Source organism: Accipiter gentilis, chromosome Z, assembly GCF_929443795.1.
Source record: "Accipiter gentilis chromosome Z, bAccGen1.1, whole genome shotgun sequence".
Taxonomy (NCBI): Eukaryota; Metazoa; Chordata; class Aves; order Accipitriformes; family Accipitridae; genus Astur; species Astur gentilis.
This window is the reverse complement of record NC_064919.1, coordinates 66,607,384-66,620,911: the sequence shown is the minus strand read 5'-3', so window position 1 is coordinate 66,620,911 and position 13,528 is coordinate 66,607,384. Positions and strand designations below refer to the sequence as shown.

Sequence of the window (13,528 nt, the reverse complement as noted above, 5' to 3'; positions counted from 1 at the left end):
ACGTAAACTGTCACTAAATAGTCACAGTGGGGAGCACTCCATGGAAGTGGAGAATAAAAAGAGAAATGCAGACCTAGACTTCAGCTTCCAAAAACTCCTTAAAAGAAATGGGAACAAGACTTGTTGCACAAGTAACATCTTGCTCATCTAGTCAATACCAATGGAAAAAAGCATACAAGCCTTCTTATTTCCAAAGACATCTTGTAACCAAGTAATCAATGGCAATGTACCTGTAGCTATTCAGCACTAGAGAAAAATAAATACATAAAAATTAGACCATAAATTTCCACCTGTGGTAGACAAAGACAGGAAGACTGTGCTGTCTTTTGTAACATGAAAATACAGTGGAAAGGAGTTTCATAGGAAGGTGAGATAAAAATACATATATTTACCTTAAGAACACAATATTCGCCTTAAGAAAGAAAAGGTGAGCAAGTGAAAAATATTAATCATTACCAAAAGAAATAGTATTTTTCTACAGTCACATCTTGCCTATAGCATACAATCAACTCAGCTACTCTCAATGTAGTTGCCGTGGCAAAACGACATTGCAAAGTCAATGTCTTTTTATGGAACTTTTATTGCACCAGCTGTAATCTTGCTGGGTTCAGAATATTAGTAAGTAGTAACACTGATAACGCTGGTGCGGTGTTGCAACATATTATTTTGTTCACTCTTTAATGCAGCGCTTTACAAAAGCTGAACTGCTCCCACACCACACTCTAATGCTGACATGGGCTAATTTCCTTTACCATTGTTTCCCACTGCCTTGCACTTGCTCAACCTACCCACCACCCTCTGGGTCCTAGGCCAATATCCTAGGCAGCAAAATAATGCATTCCTTCTGCTCCAATTTTGCTTGCATTGCATTAGGCAGGCATAAATTTTAAAGGCAGCTGACCTAGTACTGACACCCTCCCCTCCCTCCCCCCTTTTTTTTCTAAGCTACCATGCAGCATAGCAGACATGCTGTTGAACACTGTAAACATCAGCAACTGCACCCTCCCTAGGAGGCTCTTTCAAAAGAAAGCTGGAACCAGCTGTGCTGGCACCTTCTACAACGACCCACACAGTGCAACCCTGAACTTTGGGAAGTGCGACACAGGCACAGCGAGAGCTGATGGCAGAGCTTTAGAGTGACAAAAGACATTTTAAAAACACTTGGAACATAATTCCTTTAAACTAAAGTCTCGGAACGCTGTTCCCTTCCCAAGGAAGCGTGCTGACAGTATCAGAAAAAAAGCTGCTGCTCCCAGGTTCAGTCTTGGAACACCAACTGCTGCTGTGAATGTGCTTTTTGGAGTGCTCCAGGAAGGTACTACACTGCCACATCCTAAATCTTTCCAGTCCAGAGCTGATGGATAGCAGTGAGATATAAAGGCCTTAGGTTTGGGGGTTTTTTTGTTGTTGTTTAAATAAACATTCTTCAGCATAATGAAAGAACTAGTTAATCACATACTCATGAGTATTAGTGTCAGGCAGCCATGAAGGTACATTATACCATTGTTTGGAGACTCAGGCCTCTCAGCCAGAACAACTAAACAGAGCAGTAAGAACATGGATAGACTTCTAATTTCTCCTGACACCCCTGTTTTTTCTCCTGCATCTCACAGAAGATCTCCACTTTAAAAAAGAGAAATAATTAGTTTATACTTGACCAGAGTTACTGCAGAAGTGAAATAAAGTTTCAGAAATGGAGGTGAGGTGGAAAAGCCAGATGTTTCCCAGTAAGCGCCTGTTGTAGTCTGTACTGAAGGAAGGAATTGCAGAGGGATGGAGAACAGACAGCAAACTGATGCCTAAACTTAGGGACAGCTGGAGGAAATGACCCTGCAGACTCATCCTGTAGTCAAATCCACTTGCCAAGGTTGCATTACTCTTATAAAGTCCAGGGATGAATGCATGGAAATCAGTATATTATAAAATCCTGTTTGATTCTGCTTGAAATTTGAGTAAGCTTTTGGGTACCACTCAAGTCATCTCAAATGCTGTTTAAACTACCTCACGGCAAATAACTTTCCACAACACCTTTGCCTTTTGATGTGACTGTGCCCCTTGGAGGGTGATCCAGTTTGGCAGAGGTTGGGCACACAGTGTGAACACAAGAATGGGATCACCTTTGCTTTGACTCAGTACTAATGGCAGTTCCAGAAACACTCTTTCCCACTTGCTGTGCAGGTACCTTTCTAAGGACTGTAGAAGTGTTGGACTTCCAAAGGGTTCCCGTGAAAGCCCTGGGGGCTAGGTCTCAACAAACAGTATGGAATAGGAGCATTCATAGCTGCCTACAAGCATTACAGACAGGAAACATCCAGTCGTGACTCAGAGCAGTCAAAGGCCTATGGAGGCAAAAGAAAAAGGCTGCTACAAGGCCAAAGCAATGCTGCATGAGACAGTATTCAGACAACAACCTGAACTCAAAAGCTTACATGAAAACAAAACTCTCCATCACCTAAAAACATTAACTGGCTTGATTAGCAAAAGTATCTTACAGCATTTTTTAAACCAGATCTTGTTATAAAAATCCAACTTTAAAAACATATCAATTCTTTGTTCAAGTTCTAAGCAATAAACATGCAGGAGTCTGCATAACAAAAAATGCAAAGTAGAGGCTAATATTATGGGCAAAGTATATTAATGACATTACACAGCTGTGAAGGTTTACTTCTGCTCCACATCTAGTTAGCTAGGCCTTAGTTCCTTTGCTAAAAGGAATTTTTAAAAGTCTTCATTATTTTGCACTTTCAAGAAGCACAGTAAGTGTATAAAGCAGCATTATGCAGGCTGTGAATTTGTAACAGCAGAGCTTTCATAATCAGCTTAAACCACCAAGTAACTTCACAGAAGAACAGAATGAAACACCACATTAATGCACAGGTTTAATCACAGGTATGTTGTAAGGATTTTCCATCTTCTGTTGGTATTTTCCACTGTTACAGTAGAATGTAGTTTCTACCACCTTTCCAAGCATTCAGAGACCACCCAGGACCACAAGACATCTCTGCAGTTTAAAATAGATCAGCTCAGCCAGACAGCATGTAGGGATGAACCAGCTACATCTGGCCAACTCGACTGCACTTGGTTTTTTTCCTCTTTCCGATACTGAAAGATTGCCAAATACAAATAGCTCAAAAAAATGTATCCCATCAACAAAGTGCATTAGACAATGGATGTGCCACATCAGAATAACACAGGAGACAATACTACTTCCAGCGCAGAAACTTGGCAAGCAGCAGAGTACTCAGCCTAATACTAATGTTCCTGTAAAACACCAGTATACAAGAAACAGACAATTGTCTAATAGTCTACTCAGCATGCAACAGCAGTAAAAAAAGAAGAAAACTGGACTGCCTCCAGCACACAGAAAGATTAGGCTTATATATAACTATGCATTTAAGTTACCAAAAAAAGTCTTAGATAGCACTTTTCACATACGGGTTTCAGTGCTTTGCAGAAGTCAGTGTGTTTGGTTCACTCTTTGTATGGAACACTCAGTCACCAGAGAAAAAGGGGCATCTTTTCCACCAGTTAGCACAGCAAAGCTGTGAACAAAACTGAAGTGCTGGATGCCAGCTCAATATTCCAGTTGCTATGCAAAACTACCAAGCCACACACCACTTTCTGAACCTAAAGCAACACCACAGCCCTCATCACTCAAACAGGTTTCTGAGCACAGTGGTTTATCTCCACCCTTCCTCTTCTATCTCACTTCAGGATGATTTTTTGTTCACATTCAAATCAAGGAATTTGCTTTCACCCACACTCACCGTCTTCCACATACATTATATAACTGCAGGTTCATCTTGCTCACTATACCCAGAAAGCGTGATGCTTTCCCACTGACTGGAATGGAGGACTGGACCTCTTCCCACTGCTGTCATCTCAACAAGAAAGCCAAGGTTGTATAATTTCACCACCTGTAAAAGCAGCTCCCTTGTTTATCACAAAAGTCTGTACAGATTCAATTTTGTCTGATGCTCCAGCACCTTGGATGAAAGCAACTGATGGCATGCAATCACATTTCACAAGGATACACGTAAAGTCTCTACAGGATAAAAGCAAGAACACCAAACAGTACAATTTCCACAGCTCCAGAGGTAGTTTTCCATCCCATACTTTTGAATGTAGTTCAAATGGGATATCCAAGATGTTCAGTTTTATAATACAGTAGCAGCCTCTTTTCAACAGATTGGGAAAAACTCCAGATCAAACCAGAACTTGGTGTGGTCCAGGCCATGTTCATGAACCTTTTTTTCCTGCAACTTTCAGATAAGCTTCCCTAATTGATCAAGTGGACCACTTCAGTTTATAAGAAGCAGTTTCAGGATGATCTGAAATCCAGCTGGGGGATTTTTTACCCCACAAGACTTCAAACACTCATTAAAGGACATGCTGAAGGGAGGCTCAGAGAGCTCTAACAGTGTTTCTATGTTTTGCACTCTCTCCTCCCAACCTTCCCCCTTCTCCAAAACGTAAGAGTCATGTCCATGGTTAGAAGTTAACATAAGTTAATTTCCTGAACACCAGAGCTATGCATAAAGCTATTTGCAGCCTTGCCTTACAGTTTTATCACTTCCTCGTGTAAAAGCAAACTCAAGCAGACTCCTCTTTAATAACCTAACTTGGTACAGAACAAAAGGTGCTACAGAAACAATGTTGTCAGCACAACAGTAATAATGCAAGTGACCAAAGGAATTAATAGCTGTAACAGATTCTGAGGAATACAGCTCACAACTGGGTTTGTAAAAGGTTTAATTTCAAAGCTGACAGTGAACACTGAGGTTACTCCATTAGCCTCCTGGCTTTTGTGCACGCTGTCTTCTACACATCTCAGTCACAAGAGACAAGGGTGGACACGGCACTTCCAAAGTGCATTAAAATAATTTCATTAAGCTTGTCAGATCCATTCTGTACAGTTAAAGTTTCAAAAGTGAATCTTTTATTTCAGTACTGAAAAGACAAGCCACAGAACTCTGACCACAAAAGGGATTAAAGAATGTATTTAATGCAGATATGTCCCACTGTACCTCTAAAGAAACAAAAAAGGGCTTGTAGTGGATGTTATAAATGCAATACTGTTAAAAACTCTAAAGTATTCACTTGCAGTATACCTGAATGCAAGTAATTTTCACCTGTGCAGGAGAAGGCAACATTACCAGCTACTACTTCTCCGAACAGACTATAGATATTTCCATGCTGCCATCCCCATCTATTCCTAATGTCACATCGTAAACAAACACAGCAGTATTTACTTAACAGAATAATATCTGACCAATAACCCTGATACTCTTGATGCTTCAGCTAACACCTTTTCATTAAAAACAATACAAAAAAACATTTTACCAAAAGAAAACACTTGAAAATATTGGCTGTAAAGTCTTTACCAAAAAAATTAGATATATTTAACAAATACTGTGTTTCAAAACTTAACTAAACAGAAACACTTCTTTCCCCCCTCAAAAAGGTCTTTTGTCCTCCACCAGTGACACCATTTCTAAACCAAGAAGTTTCTCCTTCCCAGTCACCTTGCACTCTGCTCAGGTACGTATCAGAAAACATCAGCTTCAACTACTGGTAACAGTTTTGAGGCACTTTACTTTTTAACAGATCAAGCAAACCCAAATTTAAAAAAACAAACAAACGAACTACTTGTAACCTCAAATAACTTTCCTGAAAGAAGGGGCACAGTACCAAGGCAAACTGTACCCATACTCTAAAAGCGTACAGAGAAGCATTGAATCAGGTTTTTGTGACTTTGTTTTAAGCCATTTCAGGACTGATGATACAATGCAAATTAGTTCCAAATCAACAAACTGATCTTTGTGTTTCAAACTCCAGCAAGAGTTGTCCCCTTCTTTTGTTAGAAAACAAAGAATGAAACAAATAGAGTTATTCTTAGTAAGCTATATTTTCATCTCAGACATACCCATAAACCCAGAATGCCATCCCTGGGATAGGACCATTCTCTTGAATTCCAGTCCAGGAGATGCCTGTCAAAATTTAACAACTTTTTGTACTGTGTATACTATTTCTTTTAACAGCGCACCATACAAAGCTATGCTCATATTCACACACATTCAGCAAGGTATTGTTTTAAAAAAAAAAAAAAAAAAAACCAAAACTTGAATAGAGGCTCCAGGCACAGGGCCCAGTGTGCTAGGCACCATATCAATATAAAAGATAATCCAAACTAAAAAGAATTTGAAATACAATCAAACATACACAGGCAGCATGTAGGAATTAATAAAGCTGCTACAAGCAGCTTCTCTTGACCATAGTCTGCTCAAGCAGAGCAAGTCTGACTGTTTTCGGGGTAAGTTTGCAATCACAAGAGCACTTTTACTGGTAGCAATGTCATTTTAATCAACCTCTCCCCCCATTACTCATACCCGCTCCTATGTCACACTTGACTTGTGCTGGAACAACCATTTTTCTGGCCACATAATAAAATAGGTTGGGAAACAGATCCAGGGCAGGGGAGACAGCCTCACAGAAAAGGAAAGGTTATTTTAAACCCAGACCAGTTCCTCACTGCTTTTCAACACCCTTCAGCAAGGGTTATACCAGCACAACAGAAAGGTGACACAAGGGCAAAAGCACCCAGGATGAAAGAAATGCTGGTGAAACCACAACATCAGCCTAAGCTGGTATCATGAGCAGAGTGGAGATAAGAGTCAGTGTTCACTGCTTTTGCTGCGACAAGTAATACAGTCCTGACACAGTTAAGAGGGGCAATCTAAATACCATTGCTCCTGGCAAATAAGATGATTCACAGAGTTTATTGACACCTATATTTGTCCTCCTTGTGACATCTGTGCCACTTTGCAGATGGAACCCAGAGGTTGCTTTGGGCTGGACAGGCTTTACAAGTAGTTTTTAAGAGACTAATTTTGTGTGCTAGCTCAAGATTTCAAAGTTAAAAATGCTACTGAAATGCAGTTCCTCAGATTCTCATCCAGAGCCAAGCTAACAACCAAGACGCTTTTAAACCTGTGCTGATCTAAACTGTGTATTCTTCTCACACTATTCAATTTATGAGCTAATTATAGGTCTTTTCTAGTCAACATCTTCACTGATAAAATATTCTGTGTAACCATCATAAGCAGACAGAACATAAATAGCAAAATACATGCAGAAAAAAATTAAATCAAGACATACATCAACAGACATGTGGAAAGCACGTTAATACATGAATTTAGTAAAAAGAGACAAAAAAACGCCAAGCCTATTCAATATTTCCAGTTCAATGGTCAGCATTAAACACTAAAACAAAAAACAGGTAAAGAGACACCTGAGTTACTCTGGTGTGTCCCATTGGCATAAGCTTACATATTCAATTTCAGCTGAAACAATTTTTTACTTTTTGGATTTCAACTAAGTATCAGAAGGATAGAAAAAATTCTTAACTGCTACATCACTTGCAACTTTGCAAAACTTCTTACAAATTGAACATGTGACAACAGGCTACAGAAAATAAAACTATTGTATGACCCTCTGGCTTTCATTTTCTTGCCTTTTAAAGGAACTACATTTTAAAAAGTACAATCAGGTTTACAAAATAAATTATTTATTTTATTAATGTTATGCTTTTGTTCCAATAATCTGGTATTTTCAAGGAGTAAAAGGTTTACTCTTCTTCATTTAGGCTGCATTTGCCCTCTAGATGTAGCACTGAGCCTGGGTACTGGAGGAAGGCCCCAGGACAAGTACATGGGACCTGCTGCCTAGCACTGCCCAGCAATGCAGAGTAACTACCCAACTTTTAAATAACACATAAAATAATTTTAAGTGAGCAGAAAGATCCTAAAGTTAAACCTAAAACAACCATGAAGCTTTTGTGAGATGCTTTAAATATATTTTATGGCAACAACTATTCTTAGTGGTGGAATAGCCTCTGTTTGAGCTTCCCAGTGCTTCGCTCCCACCCCTTTCCGCCTCAGGGGCAGCTTCCAAGCACAGACCAGCTTCCTCCTAAATAGTCAAAAAGGCCTACCAGGACTGCTGTTTGAAGCACCCATAAATTGCAATAGAGAAAAACATAATCAAACCTCTCAGTTCTCAGACTTAATATGCACTTGGGCAATGGGGAAATTGATAAAAACACCACACCTGTGTGTCACCTGCTGTGACTTCAGGAAAGAAAACCAGAACAGTGAAGAGCTGCAGCAAGGGACAAGAATAGTGAGAGGAATGGAGTATTTCTTCCTTTTCAGCTACCGAGGCTTTGGGAAGCAGTTTAAAGCTTCAGACAGCCACCAGCCTGAAGTTGATATAAGTGTTGGGCTATAAAATTATTTTTATAACGCCATGCTGTGCCACTGAAGATGACACCACCCCATCTATTAATCCTCGCCTAGGTGTCATATTTTATACTACCCATATTTTATAAATGGTCCTTAATCCACTTCAGACAAAGTGATTCAGGCTAGTTTAACCCATAGTCAGGAGCTGAACTATCTCATTTCAACCAGGGCAGACCAGGGAGCTCACACCAGCCTTCACCAGGGGAATTACAGGGCGGTGGCCCCTGACAGCCATGCTAAGCCAAGGCGGCATCAGGGAGGGAGAGATGCCACCCGAAGTCTGCCAAGTTAGATGCGGAATACGAGAAATATGATTTCACAAGCAGCTAACGAAGATCCAGGAAGGCATCCCGGTTCCCTTCCACTTCCTACACCTGAACACAGCACAGAAGCAACGTCCTCCCACTTCCCTCACCGCACACGCGCTCCTGTGCCCACCCCACGCACCGCTCACGCCTCTGCCTTGCTCCACATCTGCCCACACCTCCAGAAATCTGTGTATTAAGCAACCCAACAGGGGTGGACCAAAGGAAAGGATAAGATAAGCATTAAACCAGAAGCACTAGGCCAAAGTAGATTCAAGAGGAAGAGCACGAGTCCAAGGTAGGGAAAAAAAAAAGTTTCCTGGTTTATTGCAGTGGAGTGAAACAAAGCCAGGAAGGGCACAGCACGGCAAGGGGAGCACACTCAGCAAAGGCCATCAAGTCATATCAGGATACAGAAACATTCCTGATCGGTTCTTTTACTAGTATGTAATTAGTTGACAGGTATTTCATGGTATTCAGTGAGATTCATAACTAGTTAAATCCTATTTGGCATGTATTACTTGACTAATGCCATGGCATCTTTCCCAACAGATTCCATGAATATTGCTTCCTGCACCATAACCTGCCTCACTCTACCGGTAAATAAATACTGTTTAATAGAAAGTAGATTTACACATTATAATGAAATACCATAAGGTTGCATTATTCCCCGCACTTGCAACAGAGGTGCTGCCTAGGAAGACTTTAAGCCTATGTTTGGCGAGGTTTTCATATCCTAGGTCTTTGTACTTTTTCTTCAAGGAAACATGTAAGTACAAGCACTCCCATTCCTCAGTGAAGCATTCTCAGGGTATGTCCACACTGCCTAATGATGATAAGCAACGACACTACCTCTACCCGAGGCAGGTCCAAGGCAGCCTGAATGCTTCCCAGGCAGCACCTCAGATGCTAAGGAGCAGATTAAGTCAGGCTGCACGCTGTTCCCAGGCTGCTCCCAACAACCAGAAAAACTCGTTCAAACTTCTCCCACATGGCAATGTTCAGTACAAACCTACGCACAGGTCTGGGAAAGACTGAGTTACAGTGGAGTAAGGAAGAGGGTATCCATACACAGCTGTGAAGTTACTGGTTTGTCTGAACAGCTTTAGCTAACTTACCTTGATTTCCTACACAAGCAAGCAAAGAAATCAGTAAGAGCTGGTCTGCAGCCTCGCTACACCTTTTCGAGCACCATACAACTCTATCTTAGTGGCCGCGATGCCCAAAACCCAACCAAAGTATCGACACACCTAAAACATGTTTACACATTAAGTACCAATGTACTCAAAATGCTCAAACACCACACACAACATCCATGGTTGCAAAGGGCAAGTCCAAAAGACTAGCCCAATGTAGCCTCATCAGCCATGCGAGCCAGCACCCACCTGCTTCCTCGGCTCACGGCCTCGCTGCTGGGGCTGCCAGTCCTTAAGGGTGGACCCGCCACGCATAGCAGCGGGGGAGACCTGTCTCTGAGGAGGAGGAGGAGGAAGGTGGTAGCAAACCAGACAGCCGCCCTTTTGACTTGCCAGACAACCCCTGACTAGACATCATCCCTCCAGCCCTACATTTTAATATCGTCGTCTTAAGCAAGTGGGTCACACCTCTCCCCTGGCTGCCTCCCACCTTTGCCCCCCGTCCCCCCCTCCCCCCCAAGAGAGAAGCCTCCATTTCTTGACACCTGGGACCGCTCTTCTCTCTAGGGGGAAACGGTATTTTTCAGGAATAAGCGAATAAGTGAAAAAAATCAGGCATTCCCGATGCAGCCTCCTGCACAAGGTGGAGGCCATCCCCATGCCCCATCCTCGGTGCGACTTGTTCTTCAAGGCATGAAGACAAGCTCAGCCCACAGCCAGAGGGTTTGGGGGAAGAGGCACCGCGGGGTGCGGGGCAACAGCCAGAGGGTTTGGGGGAAGAGGCACCGCGGGGCACAGCCTGAGGGCCTGGGGGTAAGGCACGGCGGGGCGCAGGTGGGGACAGGGACCCGCGACGCGGCTGCAGCCAGAGGACGGCGGTGGGGAGGGAAGGGGCACAGCCGGGGGTTTGCGGGAGAGGCACAGGGGGATGCGGGCGCAAGCAGGGAGTTGGGGGGGGGGGGGAGGGAAGGGGGGGCAGGCGGGCAGGAGGCACCCATCCCCACAGGGGCCCACCCCCATCCCGCCCAGCCCTGCGCGCCCACGCGCGGCAGAGACCCCGCGGAAGGACGCCGGCGCGTCCCCTTCCCAACACCAGCCCGCAGCGGCGGCAGGCAGGCAGGCATGGAGGGAGAGGAGGACGGAGGAAGGAAGAGAGAGAGAGGGGGAGGGAGGGAGGGAGGGAGGGAGGGACGCGCCGGGCCGCCGGTGCCTCCCCCGCCCCGCGCTCCCGCGTCCCGCCGCCGCCGCCGCAGCCCACCTGTCCCCGCAGCCGCCGGGCAGCAACTGCGCGCCGGGACGGCGCGGCCGGCGGGAGGGAAGGACGGGAGGAGGGGGCGGGGCCGGGGGCGGAGCCGGGCCCCGCCCCCGGCCCCGCCCGCCCCCACGGCAGGGCCGGGCGGGCGGTGGGTCGGCGGCCCCGGCGCTGCCTCCCCCGCCCCCTCCCCAGAGGCGGAGCGGGGGGTCCGGAGCCCTTTTGACATCGGTGCCCGGGGGCGGGCGAGAGGAGGCCGGGCCCGGGGCCCGGGGTAGGGGAAAGCCGTGGGGGTCCGCGCCTGCTGCGGCGTGCGGGGGCTTCTGCAGGGCGCCCCGAGGTCTCCGTCGCGCTAGCGCTGTCGGCCGGCGCCGGGAAGCGCGAATTGCGGGGCGGGGGAGGGGGGGGCTTCTGGACGCGCCTCCGGGGTCGGCGGCAGCCCAGAGTCACTCGGGGCAACGCTGGGACGGCGCAAAAATTCCTCGTTTCAGACAGCGGGGCGCAACGGGTGGGCTTTAGCTCAGCGCTTTAGGGCGGGCACGCTCTCGGCCCCGAAAGGCGGCCGCGCTCCTCCCTTAGGCGCTCTCCAGGGCGAAGGCGGGGAGCCCCAGTGGCTCCCACCTGGAGAAGTATGGGGCGCACAGAAAGGTGGCGGGGGATCGCTAGCGCGTAAAGTAGGTGCCTCCTTTCAGTGTGTCGCTGGAGCGCACAGAAGGCTGGAAGTGACAGCTTTCTGGAGCGCGGGGATGATAGCCTGAGTCGGAAGAAGAGGCAAAAGGAAGGAGCAGGGGTAGGAAGGCAAACTGAAGGAGAGAGGCAAACTCCTTTTTATCATGTGCGGAAAAGCGCAGGGTGAAGGGACTGCGAGCTGATGCTGTGGAATGAATACCTGGTCAATGTGTAGGTGCAGAGGGGGCCTCTGACTCGGGGGACAGCAAGAAGCTCAAACCAGGAGTTCGAGACTGCAAGAGGCAGAACCAGCATAGAAAGCTTGTTATCAGGGTGGAAATGAGAGGCTGAGAAACAGGTGGTGGGATGGGAATGGAGAAACGTAACTTGTCACAGAGATCCTGTAGAAACTCCCCATCGCCGAGCTATTGATTAGGCTGGAGGTGAGGAGGAGGAGGAAGACCTCGACCTTCTGGATTTGCTTCATGCTCCTATTGGAATTTTTAGGATTATGGCAGCTGAGGAAATCCTGGGGCTTTTGAAAGGACATCTTAATAGGATCACTGGGTTTGGCCAAAAGGGATATGTAGAAATATGATAATCCGTTGAGCAATACTGTATGTCTCACCTAGGAGGGGAAAATCACTAAACAAAATTAAAACACCCCATTCCCCCAGCCCCTTTATTTTCAGGAGTTGGAACCTTGTCTTTGATTTCTTGGTTCAAAACCATTTTTTCTAAGACATTAGGCAAGAAAAACTACAAACAGACCTTAGGAAACATCACATCCCTGCTCAGACAGAGCCCTTGGGAGCCTTAAGACTAATAAGTCTTGACTTGTCCAGAGGGATGCGGCTCTGTGGCTCAGCAAGCAACTAATACTCCTCGTGTGTTGTAATACCTATTTTGCCATGCCTGATAGGGCTGCCTTGGCTGAGACAAAATGGGACACTGGGGTGCATAACAATAAAAAGTAAGTAGGTCAGCTGTAGACTTCAAAATGCAAGGCTGTTGTCATTAATGGAAAAAAATAACAACAATTACCAGATGCAAGCTAACAGCTCTAACACATTTGGTGCCAACTCTCTTAGCAACAGCCCTTCTCTCTTTGGAGCCCCATAAAGAGAGTAAGTGGCCTCGCCTTCCATGCACTTCAGGAGCAAAGGTAATTTGAATCATTAAAGCAAGTCTGTGAGGGTTGGGAGAGGACAGAAATAATGGTTGACCTGCTCATGGCAGGTAAATGATTAACATGCAGCAAGGGAAAGGCAGCATGAAGGAGAGAGCTGTGCCCTGCACACACAAAGCAGAGACACACAGGAAGTTAGAGGCATTTAAATTGTAAAAGAGGGAGCTAGCAGCAACTAGGTTTTCTCAGTGCTTAGCCCGCGAAAGCTGCGCTTGAGATTTACTGTAAATTTAAGTAATCTTTTAAGTTCCCTGCGTTCACCATCAAAGAACAGGGCAAGAGGGAAATGAATGTAGATACTGGAGACAGCTCTCTGGATTTTACAAGGCACTGAAGACCTAACTCCCGGTCTACGCTGCATGAAGAACTGTGCTTGCCATGAATACTGCCAACCAATGCTTTTCCTTGTTTTGTCGCCTTACCAGAATCTGGGTAGCTCAGATGCTGCTCTTCCACTGACTAAAGGATGTTTAGACTGTCATTCTGTTGATGAGATTGTGTTTTAAGAGTCTTTTAGAGACGAGTACTCTCTAGGACTGTATTTGAGGGCTGATCAGCCTCAAATCAGCAGGAGAATCGCAGGAGCCGCTTCCTAGTGCACCAACAGCATTGGGAGCTTTTGCTGTAATAGTAAGAGCTGTAACCAAGCAAAGTAGTCATCCAAAGAACACCAA

The 13,528-nt window shown here is 45.4% G+C and overlaps 1 protein-coding gene across 1 annotated transcript in view; it reads right to left on the bottom strand.

The window, feature by feature from the left end:
* ELOVL7 (ELOVL fatty acid elongase 7) overlaps positions 1-11,015 on the bottom strand; it is a 32,285-nt gene extending 21,270 nt beyond the window's left edge. The window contains exon 1 of the mRNA XM_049795393.1: positions 11,003-11,015. The gene's annotated coding sequence lies outside the window, so the exon portion shown is untranslated. The remainder of the gene's footprint in view (positions 1-11,002) is intronic.
* Positions 11,016-13,528: the final 2,513 nt, after the last annotated feature.